The sequence below is a fragment of the Cygnus atratus genome, chromosome Z, assembly GCF_013377495.2.
Source record: "Cygnus atratus isolate AKBS03 ecotype Queensland, Australia chromosome Z, CAtr_DNAZoo_HiC_assembly, whole genome shotgun sequence".
Classification (NCBI taxonomy): Eukaryota; Metazoa; Chordata; class Aves; order Anseriformes; family Anatidae; genus Cygnus; species Cygnus atratus.
In genome coordinates, this window is record NC_066396.1 from 75600579 (window position 1) to 75616650 (window position 16072).

Here is a 16072-nt window from a genome sequence, read left to right on the forward strand (position 1 = left end):
AATTCATTGAGTTTCACTAAGCAGTAATACCTGTATCATCTGTGTGGAATCAGAGAATACAGCACTGAGAGGTTGTTCATTACCTTCTGGAAAGCACAGGTGTTCTTGTACAAGATCTTTCCCTTGAACCCTCAGCACTGTAGGTCCCACTGTGTCCCCAGATTATTGCCTTACTCTTCAAGTCTTACTACCTGAAGCCTCCCTTGCTACTGTTTAAGCTTAATGCTTCCTATTGTTCATGTGAGAAGAATCTATTTAATTCCTCTTTTCAGCATCCTTTTAAGTGTTTGAATGTTTTAATGTCTCCCCTTAGATTATTATTCTGTCAACAGAACAACCCTCTTCGTCCAGTCTTTCCTCCAAGAATATTCATGGACTTTCTGAAGTTGTTCTGTGTTCCTTCAAGCACTTTGCCTACAATGGGACATGCTCACTCAGATGAGGCCTCCAAATGAGCAGGTTCTTACCTTCCTGTTAACATGTTCTGGTGTGATCTTTTTGACTTGGCATCCAAGCTCACAATCTGCTGTAAATCCCTGGTCTTTTTCCACCTAAATGCTGCATCTTCTTAATCATTCTTTGACTAGAATGTCTTCTGGGTCAAAGTCACAGTTGCTCTTATGCTTCTGTGAAATTAACAGACTTCAGCTTTTTTCCTACTTTTTATCATGTAACAAGAGTGAACAAAGAGACATCACCAGCATTTAAAATGCAAGAGGACACCATTCCACTGGTTAAACACATGCCGGTAGATTCAATTCACTAAGAAGCCTCTGGCTACCTGAAAATCAGTGATTTAGGAGCTTAACTAAGTAACCACAGAAAAGAAGCTTCTACCCATAAATCACTTTGGACACTCATAAAACCCATCCTTCTCCCATCCTCCATTTTCTATTTATCTGTGCCAGAATTTTGCTGAGTTTGCATCCTCTGCAGTGGCAGTTATATTTGTGCAGTTGAAACACCAACTAATAAAGAAAATCAATTTGTGAAAGCGTTTGTATTCTGCACTTCATGTGTCTGAGTTAAAACCATCTCACTATGCAAATAAGGATTAGCATTAGAAGTGTGCTCAAAGTGACAAGTTCTTGAGTGAATGCACAACTTGCAGCTGAAACAGTCTACATTAAAGAAATGCCACTAACTATTACGGCTAGGCGACCGTCTCTTTCTCATGAATCCAAAAATGCAGTTTCAGCCATGAGGGATTATACTTCCTCTTCTCTTTTTGGACGAAAATCCAAATAATTGCAGTAAAGCAGGTTAGTTCATAAACTGTGAAAAACACAATACCTTTGGGATGATATTGCTAACCTTAATTCATATCTAAATATAGCCCCTCCAGAACTTACCGATGTCAATAGTTGTGGAGGTGTGGACCTCAGCTCTTGCTTGATGATTCATTTTCTCCCATTACTTCTCCCCATATACAGGAAAAAACATCTCTAGTTTGCAGTTCTTTGCCTAATTACAACCCCTTCATGAAAGATATGAACACCATCCTACAAACCGTTTCCAAAAACCCATTAGAATATATACAACCGTGATTGAGTCATCTTAAATCATTTTACATGATCAAGTGCATGTGCTGAACATGGTCTTAGCTGAGTACTCCACAAAAACTTTCAGTCCCCAATGCTGCCGTGGTTAACCTCTGTTGTTTTTTTTTTTTTAATAAATCACTCAATTAGTAACCATTTAAATACAGAATAGATAAATGAAGCCTCTTTTTTTTTCTTAAATACTCATTAAAGTAAACAAGCTTTAATGAACTGTTGTTTACTGATTATTGCTCGGGGCAAAAGCAATACAAATAGATAAATAATCACACTGAAGTCTTTGTCCCATTAAAGTCAATGAAAAAATATCTTTATTGATTATGTTCTAATGGCCTCAAAGAGACAAAAATTTTGCACACACTGTATTATTAGTGGAAAAAAACATTCAGTGTAGTAATCAATACATTGCTTAGTCTATTCTTACTGGATGAAGGAATACTGAAAGATATGTAGATAAGGAAGCACTGAGGTACTTTGCAATTTAATATTAATACATAGATATTTTCTGTGCACTCTTCTGAAGGGATTGATACGTATGTAATAGAATCTGTGATTTTCTTCTGATGGAGCATTTCTTATTGAAAAATATAGATGAGTTGAAATAAAGAGAAAAAAACAACAGAAATATGTAATCAGGAGTGACAGTTTTTAAACAGGAAAAAAAAATCACAACTTTTTATTTAATAGTTTTGAACTATTGTGCAAGTATTTTTTAATACTAAATTGAACCAGAACATACATGTATTTAGTATATCATAGAATCACAGAATGACAGAATGTTTGAGGTTGGAAAGGACCTCCAGAGATCATCTAGCCCAACCCCCCTGCTCAAGCATGGAGCATGTTACAGAGGATCTCATCCAGGTGGGTTTTGAATATCTCCAAAAAAGGAGACTCTCTGGGCAGCCTGTTCCAGTGCTCTGTCACCCAAACCTTAAAGAAGTTCTTTCTCGTGATGAAACCTCCTGTGGTTCAATTTATACCCATTACCCCTTGTCCTATCACTGGCCACCACTGAGAAGAGTTTGGCCCCATCCACTTTACATTGTCCCCTCTGGTATTTGTAGAGGTTGATAAGATCCCCTCTCAGTCTCCTCTTCTCTAGGCTAAACAGGCCCAGCTCGCTTAGTCTTTCCTCATAGGACAGATGCTCCAATCCCTTAATCATCTTTGTGGCTCTACGCTGGGCCTGCTCTAGAACATCTATGTCCCTCTTGTACTGGGGAGCCCAGGACTGCACACAGTGCTCCAGGTGTGGCCTCACCAGGGCTGAGTAGAGGGGGAGGATCACCTCTCTGGATCTGCTGTCCACACTCCTCCTGATGCAGGTCAGGATCCCATTGGCCTTCTTGGCCACAAGGGCACACTGCTGGCTCATGGTTAACTTGTTTTCCACCATGACCCCCAGGTCCCTCTCCTCAGAGCTGTTCTCCAGCAGGTAAGCCCCCAACCTGTACTGGTGCCTGGGGTTGTTCCTCCCCATGTGGGGAGGACCCTGCACTTGCACTTGTTGACCCTCATGAGGTTCCTCTCTGCCCAACTCTCTAGCCTGTCCAGGTCCCTCTGAATGGCCACACAGGCCTCAGGTGTGTCAGCCACTCCGGAAAGCTTTGTATTGTCCACAAACTTGCTGAGGGTACAGTCTGTCCCTTCATCCAGGTCACTGATGATAGGTTGAACAGGACTGTACCCAGTACTGACCCCTGGGGGACACCACAGGCCTCCAGCTAGACTCGGCACCATTGAGCACAACCCTCTGAGTTCTGATCCAGCCAATTCTCCATCCACCCCACTGTCCATTAATGGGTCCCACACTTCTGGAGCTTGCCCAGGAAGGTATTATGGGAGACAGAGGTGAAAGCCTTGCTGAGTTCAAAGTAGACAACATCCACTGCTCTCCCCTCATCCATCCAACCAGTCATCTCATCGTAGAAGGTTATTGTGTTGGTTAAACATGACTTCCCCATGATAAATCTGTGTTGACTGCTCCTGATCACCTTCTTTTCCTCCATGTGCTTAGAGACGGCCTCAAGGATGATCTACTCCATCAGCTTTCCATGGATGGAGATGAGGCTGACTGGCCTGTAGTTTTCTGGGTCTTCACTCTTGGCCTTCTTGAAGACTGAAGTAATGTTGACTCATCATCATAACATTTTATATTTCAAGCTCATCTATGATAAAATAAATAAAAACCTTATAATGCTATCTTTTGTTTGTTTCAGCTTTGGTATTTACAGGCACAGTCAGAGATTCATTTATTTTGATAAACATCACCAAAAATAAAAAAGACCCCTGTTTATTTCTCAAATAAATACAGGATGCTTGACACAGATGAATGATTAAGGTTCAGTTACTGTCAACATTTGTTCTTAGCCAGCAAGTTGCAGGGCAGTGACGATGATTATCAGAGGCAGGCAGTTTGTCCAGCGGAAAAGTATTTTTTTATGGTAAGAAACAGATTTTCTGCCTTATGTATGCTAATCTTTTGTGTCTCAAATTGTCCCATTCTAATTAGACTTGCTCCTGACTTTGAAGGTGCCGTCGTTAAAGATGTTGTCATTGAAGATTTTTCCTTAACTTACTTTCTCTGACAATTACTGAGTCTCATCCTGTCCCCAAATTCAAAAAACTTGTTTCAGTTATATCCACAACAGTTGTAGTACAGCAGTTGGAATATGTCAATTATGGAGTGTTTCTGCCTTTTCAGCACACATCACAGACCACAGATTGTGAGTCTTTACCAACTGTGAAGTTTTTATGGACTCTTGTGGAAAACCATAATACCTGTGGTGAAATATCTGTCCCATGCTGATTTTTGCAACGTATTGTTCTGAATGTTTTCATACTGTAAATGAGTAAAAATATATTTATGGAAAATATTTTCATGCTTTGCCTCAAACCAGCTTTAATGCCATTCCCTCACTCATTTTGATGGTCAATGAGATAAGGAAGCAATAAAAAAGAAGGTCAAATCTGAAGCGTGTAAAAATATATCTTTCTTCTATATATATGTGCAGAAAACTATTACACGTAGATATGCTTATGAGATAGGCATGATGTTTAGCTGGGCCTATAGTCTTAGAATATTTATGCAGAAAAACAGTGTATGACACTAATACAGTATAAGCATAACCATACCTTTAAAATGTAGCAATGAAACATTCAACAGACTCATATTAATTTTCACATGCAATGAGAAAAATCAGGCAAAGTGTAACAGCTGGTTCCCTAGTGACCACTAGTAATTTTTTCTACTATAATAAGAGATTGCAATCTAATGCATTAGTAAGATATAACTTTAATTCCATCTGTTTAGTGCTGATTCAAAAACCCATTGGCGTTCATTGTTAAGGCTGCATTAAGAAAGTTCATTGAATATTTGGGGAAATTTTTCAGATAAACATATTAGAAAATGGCCTCAGATGTTCCAGTTGCTGGCTGGAAGCCTTTAAGGGTGTTACTCTTACCCCTTTAACACTTTTCCTTCTATTAAATAACTTCATTACGTTTATAGAAATAGCATGTTCTCTGGGAAATTGATATTGTAAGCGTGATAAATTGTTTGTGTGCAGAGGGATTCTTGATAGTTACTGGAATTAGGTGTAGCAGATGTCACATTAACATTTGGCTGCTGAGATGACAGATGAGTGATTGCAGCATGGAAACATTAGGCAAGTTGATAATGGCTTCCTAACACATGCTGCTGTCATTTCATAGTGCTGGACGTAGAGAGAACCCCAACTGAATACAGTTGTGAAACAGAGAGGGAAGGTACATTACATTCACTAATATACCATAATATTCAGTAATAGTCAAGTTCAACATTTCATACATTTTTCTATTTAACATATATGTGCATATTGAAAGCAAACCCAAGATATGATCAGTTACTGAATAAAAGTGCTTATAGAGCAGGAAAAAAACAAATTAAAAAAAAACACCAACCAAACAAAAACCTACATAATTAACTGTAGTGGGTTTACACGGCAAGGTTTTAGTAGCAGGGGCCATAGGGGTGGCTTCTGTGAGAAGGATCTAGAAGCTGCCCCATGTTAGGTAAGGGCCCCACTGCTGACCAGAGCCGAGCCAATAAGCGATGTTGTTTTGCGCCTCTGTGAGAGCATATTTAAGACAGGGAAAAAAAAACGCTGCACCACACAGCAGCTGGGAGAGTGAGAGGAGTGAGGAACAGCCTTGCAGGTACCAAGGTCAGTGAAGAAGGAAGGGGAGAGGTGCTCCAGGCGCCGGAGCAGAAGTCCCCTGTGGCCTGTGGTGAGGACCATGGTGAAGCAGGCTGTCCCCCCTGCAGCCCATGGAGTACCACGGTGGAGCAGGGTTCCATGCTGCAGCCCATGGAAGAGACTATGGTGGAGCAGGTGGACCTGCACTGACGGACGGTACAGCCTGTGGAAGATCCTTGCTGGAGCAGATTCTGGGCCGGACCGGTAGTCCGTGGAGAGGAGACCATGCAGGAGCAGGTGACCTGGCAGGAGCTGCTGCCCATGGGGGATCCAGGTTGGAGCAGTTTGCTCCTGAGGGATGGACCCCATGGTACGGACCCATATCTGAAGCAGTTCTTGAAGAACTGTGGGAAACCCATGCCAGATCAGTTCAGCAAGGACTGCATCCCATGGGAGGGACCCCACAGCACAGGGGATGAGAGTGACCGAGAAGGAGTGGCAAAGAAGCACTATAGACTGACCATAACCTCCATTCCCCCGTTCCCCTGCACCGCTCAGGGAGAGGAGGTGGAAGAGGGCAGATTGGGAGGAAGGTGCTTTTGGTTTCTTTCTTTTGTTTCTCGCTTCTCTAGCTTGTTAGTAATAGGCAATAAATCTTACTATCTCCCTACGCTGAGTCTGTTTTGCCCGTCACAATAATTACTGCGTGATCTCCCTGTCCTTATCTCGACCCTTGAGCCCTTTTCATCGTATTTTCTCCCCGTTCCTCTATGAGGAGGGGGAGTGAGAGAGCGGTTGTGGTGGAGCTCGGCTGACCACCCGAGTAAAACCACCACATTAACAAAATGCATAGTACTTATTTCTGCAGTGAGGGAATGTGTGTGGGAAACAGAACACTATAATAGATAATGAGAGGAGTCGGATGATTTCCAACTTTAATACCTTGATTTCTACATCTTTAGGGGAATTTTGCAAATATATATATATATATATATATATATCATTATGCCAAAGCATAAAAATCCTGCAAAGTGTGATCTCCTTCACAAAAATTAAACCCTTGTAAGGACTCCTGACATTTCAAACCTTCCAGCACACTTGAGAATCCTGGCTTAATCTCCTAATATCATTTCCAGGGAATTGTGAAATAGATATAAAAGATATTACTTTAGATTGACTCCTAAAAGTTTTACTGATCTCAATTTTTATTACCTCATGTATGTTCAGGTGCTACCTACTCAAATGATGGGAAGGCCCGGCACTGAAATTTTTTTCCAAACAGATAAGGGACTGGCATTTCAAAGAGCCTGCAATCTAAATTCCAAGTAATGCAATATTCACCAAAGCTTCCCCCCTACCTCCCCCACCCCAGAATGTGTCTTTGAAGCTTTGCAAGCTTTTTATATTAAGCTGAAGTTCCCCAGCCTGTGGCCAGGCAGATATCAGAAGGTAATGCACAAAACTGTCAGTCTCCCTGTGTCAGAGTCCACTCACTGACCAAGTTCCACCCTCATTGTGGAGGGTGAGATATTTATTATCAAAATCAAATTTATTGGAAGGCACTTGATGTTACATGGGATTTTGACTTAGGAAAGTGATACCACACTGTACTGAAATCACTACACGGGCACAATATAGCAATTGCATTATACACTTGGATCACAGTACCTGTGATTCCCTTTACCTGTCTCTAGCCATCATCCCAAGGGTTGGTGTTTTCAATTCCTAGGAAAGAATAAGTCAGCTGAAGCTAGCTCAAGCCTGTTGTCCTCTTCAAAATTCTTTTATTAGCTTAGTTTTTGTGCTCTGTGCCAGTTTGAGCCATAAACTCACTTCCCCCATGCTGGTCTGCCAAATCAAGGGGACAATGTCACTCTTTAAGGATCTGGAGGAGAAACATTACACCACCAGTCGATCCACTGAACTGTTGGTAGCCATTCCTCAAAAACAAAGTCCACTCTGCCGTCCCCTTTGTGCCAAGATCAAGTCAGCTTCTTTGTAACAGCTGTGATTAGTCACCCTCTCAGCTTCATGGTCACATCGCCCATCTCCAGTGAGCTTTTTTTTCCCCTGTAGGGGTTTAATCAGGGAGTCACATTCCACTCCTGGGGGGTCCAGTCACTCACATCATGACATTTCCCAAGCACTTGCAAGTTGTTACATACAAGAAATTCACAAGTTGTTACATACAGGAAAGCAAGTAAACCCACTGGGACACTATATAAGCAATAAGTTAGCATCTGAAGTTTCCACGGACTTCAACCAAGAATCCCTTTGTTAATATGGATGAAGTGATATTTGGAATTGCAGAGACTGACTTTCTCAAAAACAGTAATGAAGGCATCAATTATTTTCGAGAAAGATTATATGACTCTGAATCAAAGAATCTGAGAAATATTACTTTCTGTCAGTGACTATTCTTTATTTCTAGCTGCAGCTGGTTTTTGCATTTAGAATTTGAACAGGACACACTCTTCTGGGTTCAAATGCACATACATAGTCTGGAAATAATGCTATAGGACACAGGACTCTTAAGTCCTTCTGTGTGAAATTAGTGAAATTTCATAAATGGAAGGCATTCTGTGAACTGTATTTCATTATTCAGAACAAATACTTCTGAGATTTAGGGCCATTTTACCTTTTATTTTCCACGAAGAGATACTTTAAAATGGCAAGAAATGAGACAAAAGAAGAAAAATTCTGAATTAACATTTATGAAATAACCAGTACCTGTGCTTTCCCTTCCAGAGATTACCCATCTCTCTCCATTTAAAGATATCACAGGCTCAGCTTTTTCTAGTTAGGCCTCTCAAAGAAGGTTAGACCCTCTCAGTCAAGTGGAGCAGCTTGATTTTATGTCACCCAACACTCCTCTGGTCCATCTCTGTACTGCTTCTAAACAGGTGATATCTTGATCTTGGCTGAGTTCTCTATGTTTTGCTGTGACCACAGACTGCTGTGTTAACCCTACCAATTATCAGGACTGGAAAGTCACTGGATGGCCTTGTCATCCAATAAGTTACTCTGTTTTTCCAGACAAAAGCTCATGCCGAGCAACGGGCCCACAGTACTTAAAATTGTAGATGATTTTTTTTTCATCTTTCTTTTTCCTAAACTAGAACTTTTAACACTTCATGTATGACTCCTAATGACTTAAGTTAGCCTTGTATAACTGCAGGTTCACTTTCCCAGTGGACTTGGCCCAAAGTAGGATGGGAAAGGAATTAAGCCTGGGTGTTCACCAGCAGATTGCTACCACTGTCTAAGCAGGTCCCAAAATAACACCTCCATCTAATTCAGCTCTTGCTAGTGAACTAGACTCCATCAAAGTAAATATCAATGCTGGATATATATTACTTTCTACTTAAATTTGAATATTTGAACTACCTCTACAACACTGACCTTGCTTTGTTTCTCAAATTCTCCATCTCCCTTTGGCTTTTGGATCTTATTGAGTCTCAATCTCTTTGTGTGTTACCATCCATTTACTTTGTATGTGTAGAAAATATATGGAAACATCTTTCTCCAATAACTTCCAAGAACATCTGACTTAACCAGCAAAAGCTAATCCCATATTGACAAGCCTATTAAACATCTTGAAAATCTTGGCTCCAGTGAGGCTTCTGGTTCAGGATTTTGTCTGAACATTGCATTCAGAAAGTATAGACATCAATTTTAAACCTGATACTTCAGAAGTTTGTATTGTTCACTTATTCTTGTTAAAATTGCTCTTAATCCCTAGAAAAAGAGTGCTGGCCCTAGAAATGTTGAAATGCAACTTTTTTTTTTCTTTTTTTTTTTTTTCTTTTCATTCTTATAAACAGATGAAAAAGGGGTTGAAGCTTTTCTTGAATAAAAAGAAAACATTACTGGGACAATTAATAAAATAATTCCTCAGACTGGCTGCTTTGGGGTAGACTAGGTGTGCTTTAAACCTCGTTTTGTAGTTTTGTCTCCAGTTTCAGATGGAAGCTTACTGGTTCTGGGAAAACTGAGAAGGAATTGTGTTTCTCTGACGAACAGTCTTACTACCCATTTTAATATGTCTGCTGTTGCCATCTCCGCTAACTCAACTATCACACTCTAGCTCAGTCTCTGCAAAATTAACAGAGAAATTACCTACTACTCTGGGCCAGCTGGAAGCAATCCCTTCTCCTCAAAAAGCAGCTGCACCAAGGGAATGCCTCTGAGCCACGAGTACCAAAGTCACTTCCTTATTGTCTCCCATACTGAGAAAGCCAAGGAGGTGGCTGAGTATGGAATAGTTTGCTCCAGACTTTGTTTATGGTGCGGGCTCAGATTCATACCTGCAGGTTAAAAAATAATAATTGATGACACTACCAGAAATACTGGTGACCTGTGCTGTGTTTACACACACACACGTGAACATGTGTACAAAGGTTTCCTTCTACCAGCTTATGCCAGTTTCCCACTCTGTTCAATTGTTACAATACTAACAATAATCTGTGTCCTTTTATGGCAGTCTGAAGGAAGACCCATAAACAATGGCAATCACCCCCCTTCAGCTTATTTTTCCACTTAAATCCATGTCTTGCATAGCTCTATTTCTCTTTCCAGCTTGACAGATGTTGCGCATGAGATCCTTAATTAAATGTCAGTATTTGCACTGCTTTTTTTGATTGTTTGTTTGTTTGTTTCCCCAAGGTTACGTTAAAGAGCTTTCCACAATTGCAAGCACAGTGATGGTAACTAGTGCACATTTCAGCAAAAGAGAAGATCCTAGAGACCTACACCAAAGCATAGCATCCTAAAAGGTTCTGCCCAACTCCTGAGTGTACAGGCCAGGTCCTTTTTGTGAAGTGGTTTGAAGTAAATATAGAGCTTTAATTCAGTCTTCAATAACTCAGTCTATAGGAAAGTCTAAAATTCCTCTGTAAGTGACAGGTACTGGACAATCAGTATCTGTTTTGTCTAAGTAGACCCAAATTTTTAGCAATCTTTTAAAAAGTCTGCAAACCCAGTTTGAGACAGGAATCTGTGGCATGGATATCAGCAGCTCAGACTAAGGGGAAGAAGCAGCTGAGGAAACATTTCCCTCCTCAGTACTTGTCATCCGTGCCTTTAGTTGAATTCTTATTCAAAATAAAACAAAACTCATGCTGCAGCAAACACCCAGCATGACATTTCACCTTCAGCCATTTCACTTGGCAAGCAGAATAGTGCCTGGTAATTTGAGATCATAATCAATGACAAATCATAAATGGTATTGCTACTACTGTTTATAAGGACAGATCTTCTTAGCACTTACATTTCCAGAGCCAGTTCAACTTCTGCAAATGTCAATAAATTAAAGACCAGTCTATATACTTATAATTAGTCTGGTTTGCACAAAGAAAATGGTTCACTGAGTATAGATAAAGGATTTTAGGTCATGCAGACAATAACCACAGCACACAATCCCTCCAGAAACTCAAGTGACCAGAAAATTAATGGTCATGCTCTACTTAGAAGCTATGCAAAAGTCAAACTAGTTCTGATTGTTATAAACCAAACTAAGGCAGACCACAGTTAAGCTTGAAATCATATTCCTCCTTTACTCACAGCTCGAACACCATAAAAACAGACTCTCTGTCCTACTACTCTTCTTCACACACTTCCACAGAAGTTATATACTTTTCTACCATACAGGCAGCCACCACTTTCCTCATCCTGTCTTTTAGTTCTCTGAGTGGTCTTATTTTCCTCTTCTTCCTCCCAAAGTTCACTTGACTTTTGCTATTCTGCTATGCAATATTAATGCAAACCATTGTTATGGCCTATAGGAACCAATCCTTGCTCTTGCAAAAAGTTTATCTGAAAGTCCCCAGTCTATTTTCATTAACATTTTCTTTGGATAATTTTCCAGCGTTGGAAGAGGAAATATCCACAGATGCCATGTTTTCTCCAACTTCATTAAGTTCCCCAGAAGGTCTTGTAACGTAGCTCTTCCATCTGGATTACTGCTCTGACAAAACATGTTTTCTGCCTCCATTTGTAAACATCCAACAAAGGATGGCCACCAGGAAGTGTGGACATCCAAACACTCTGAAAGAAGTAAGTGACTTCTCACTCTACTTGCAGAAATTCAGTATTGTTAAACGCAATTGCCACATAGATCCTGACAGGGAGCTGCATTGGTTGGCCACTCCGTAAAGGATAGGGATCCAGGATCAGAAAGTAACAGTTCAGGTGTATATTAAGGTATGTTAATGAAGTATCTGAATGGAGAAATCCAAAATACCTGGGATCTACAATATTCTTACAGATACCATTTTTTTGCTTATTTTTTAAGGGTCATTTCTTAGTCTTTTTTTGGCATGTTTTTCCCTTTAGCTTCATATGATTTTTTTTTCCTGTGTAGCTGTTGGCAGTTTTTATGTGGTTTCCTACCATTTTACTAATTTACTTTCATACTTGTTCACCCTTTTCATTTTGGACTTTTCCACAAGGCTTGAAAGATTTTTTTTTTTCTGAAGCACACTTAAAGAAAAGGAAGGACGCCTCCCAGTTCCTCAGCTAATGTTATGAGGGATCCTTGTTCTTCCTGCCTCTGTTGCTCTCTGGCACTCCTCAGCGTTGATAAATCCCAGTTTCTCTGTAGACCCTACGTCCAGGAGAACAGTAACAGTATGCAGAGCTTTCTGTATCTTCTCCTAAATCAATTTATTTTCTTTCTAATCAAGACAGCACACACTTGCAAGCATCCTATCTATAGCATGGAATGGCTGGCTACACACCTTATGTCAGCTGCTCACAATTTATGCACCCATGCAAGTACAGATAGGAATTCTTCACTTCTCTGGATGCTCCAAGATAATGTTACATATATTGCATAATGTTGCATGATGTTTCCATCCATGGCATACAGAATGCATTTTAAAACAGGTCTTATTATTTCTGTCCATCACTTAAAAACTATTGTTACTACAATTATATTACTTATTAGAAACATCAGTCTGATTTTTAGTTATAAGGACAATGTAAGGTATAAAACTGTTTATATGTGAGCTTTTCCTCCACCATATTTTATCATCACTGTTTTTGGTGTATGCAGGACAGCAGGAAAAGTGTTGGAGACTGATGAATGACTGTATGTGTGTATTCTTGCAGCTGTCAAGTCCCCTGCATGATGGTTGACTAACTATTTCAAGCAACATTGCGGAGAACATCTTAGTACAAGTTAACAGGTTACATCAGAAATTACCTTTTATTTACCGTATCTGCTGTATGGGATGGTGACAGATGTTTGTTTTCTTCTGCTAGAACAATCTCCCCCCTCCCCACCCCCCCAAGAAAAAAGACAGTAAAATCTGTGAAACCTGACATAACAAAGATTTGTTTCTGGGGTTGATTACAACATTCACAAACCTGTTTGTCTGATGATATGATAGGTAACTTTCAGAGATGTGTTTACTAGTTTAGGTCCTGGACACTCAAACCAATTAGACCAGAGTTGAGATACAATAAACAGTTCTCTCAGGCAGCAGACTGCCAGAAGTCCCTAAAAGGCACACATGTGCTGAGCACTTGGCTTGGTAAAATGCCTCTGACCAGCTGTGCCTGGCTGCTATTTGTGCCACAAAGGAAGAGACTCAGAAAGAAGAGCATACGGGAATGGATGCAGCCTGGCGAGGCCCCAGCCCCTCATGCGGGGGAGGAAACATTCAGTGTCCTTCATGCTTCTGGGAAATTTTGAGGTTTCATTGTTAGTCATCTGCATTTGCCTAAATGTCTTTCAAATTATTCAAAATAAAAACAAAAACAAAACAACAACAAAAAGAACTTCACAAAAAATAAGTGCACAAAAAAAAAAAAAGACTTTCCTTTGGAAACAAAGAATCAGTGAATTTTTGACATCACGGTGTTTCAAAAATTATGCTTAAGTCCACTCTTTCAGTCACAGACTGTAAAATAAAATGGAAATTCAGAATTTATTTGTATTTTCCCATGTAGGAATCAAAGACACAAAAAAGAGTGTATGTGCTGTTGAAACCATTCCCTGTAGCTACTGCCATTACAGGCAACCTAATTCCATAGATTATCTACTCCACAGGCCTCCAGTTACTCAATATTTCATATTACCTCTACTAAAATCAGGATTTCCAGAGAGATACTATGTATTATATCTGATTTTGTGCTTTTCCAGCATTCAGAAGTTTTTATTTCCTCTTAGCCTTTGCATGAAACAAATTTTGAAAGTATGCAAATCCAGGAGCCCACACTTTATAACTTCTAATCTATAAAATTCCCTAAGACCTACAATGAAATTAAAATCGCAGATGTTGGCAATGCTGCATTCATTTGGACACTAAATTATTGTTTTATTACAACATGCATCAACCTACGTGACTGACTTCAGTCACTTTTGAACAAACAAAACTGCCAGCATTACACTGAATTTGGTGGTATGGTGTGTCTTCCTATGACTGCACTGTGCTATCGGCACTTACAGTATGCTGCAAAGCAGAATTAGAACAAAACTGTGAACATTTTAAAAGCACAGTTTCTATCTAGTTATAAAGTCCAAAATTTATTGATGAGTTTACTTTGAGAATTTAAAAAAAAAAAAAAAAAAAGGTTTTCAAGCACACATGTTAATATACAAGCAGGAATTAACTAAAAATTGTCAAGCCTGCCATATTCAAGTGTTTTACTCTAAAGATCACTCATTTATTTTTCTAATTAGAACTAGTAATAGACCGAGGGGGATAATCACTAGGTTCATTACAGTGTCTTGCTGTGTTTGAAAAATCCCATTTGACTTAATGTCTTGAAAGATTGTGTGTAAACTTAACATTTAATCAGAGAGCATTAATTTCTACAACCTGTTTTCCAATCAACACTATTGTTACAGATTAGCAAGCACCACTTAGAAGCCAGTAATAACTACTGATAAGGCTTTGTTTTAAAATATAAGAATTTATGAAGAAAATTAGAACAAGTGTATAGCCTTTTAAAAAAGGTATAAGCCATCTAGAATATTATCTTTAAGAGAGCTGAGGTAACTTTGCTTTCATTTTGGTGCAGTCTCAGCTTACTTTACTGAAATGTTGAGTGCAAATAAATTCTTTTTTACTTTCAAAATTACTTCTATTTGCAGTTTTTGACAGGAAATAATTTAGAATTTTAACTGAAATGCACAAATAGTTTTAAATGTTTTAGCTGTCACTGAAAAAATTTGGTGATGATATCCCTGTGCTGCCCATCACATTTTGGAAGGCATGATTACAAAATTTTTCAGAAGAGTCCAGAGATATCCCATGAATTCCTTTTATGCACCTTGCAAAACCACACACCTGACAATCATAAATACATGCTCACCTGTTATTCTGGAATTCTTCATTTACTATATTATTAGTGAGTATGTGAACAAAGATTTTATTAAAAAAAAAAAAAAGGCAAAATGCTAGCACTATATGTATTTATCAGGAACAAGAAGTTCCAAAAGTCCTTGTTTTGAACAGCAGTCCTTTTACTTCATGCTTTACACTCGGAGCATCTTTATTATTCCACCATTAGATTAGGGACATCCATTAAGATATTCTACATGTTAGGTAATTAAATTATGCCATTGAGGACTAAAAGAATTAGCAAGTCTTGTGTGCCACTGGTCCCCTCCTGTATAAGGCTTTTCAGTTGTTTGTGCTATCCATTACTCCTGGAAATGCTCATGTGGACTGCAGTGCTCCAACAAACTTTGCACACAACATCATCATTGGATAAGATTGTCTGCCAGTCCTCAGAAATTATAAAAAGAGAAATTAGCCTTAATTTTCTTTACCCAAGCTCACATAGGCCATTAATAATTCTATCCTGATAAATTTTCGCCCTGGGGACATCTTGATTAATCTGAATTCCTTTATAACCAGAGTAGTAACTTAACATCGCATTTAAGTCCATGAAATCACAAAATAGACAAACATATTAAGGGTATCATGAGTTACAAAAACAACACAATTAATTCATCTTAATGAAAATTGGCATTTTTTTCCCTTCAGTCACTATGCATGGGAGGATGAGAAAGGGCTTTATTCTTCAAGCAGCCTTTTTGCCTAACAGAAAAATACCTGCATTGGTAAAATTCAATAGGTATATCTAAGTCTAGATCTCTGAGCTTATTTAGTCCTTCCACAGATGACTTTGGAAAGCTTGCTCAAAGTACCAGTCATTGGATATCAGTCAAATCCCTGGTATTATCTCAGATCACTATTTACCTCCATTGATTTCAGGTACCCATTTGATTTCCTACGTGACACAAGTAAACAGTTTTCCCTCAATCAACCAGTCCCAAGCAAACAAACTTGGGTCTTCTGAATCAGTTTTTCTTTTACT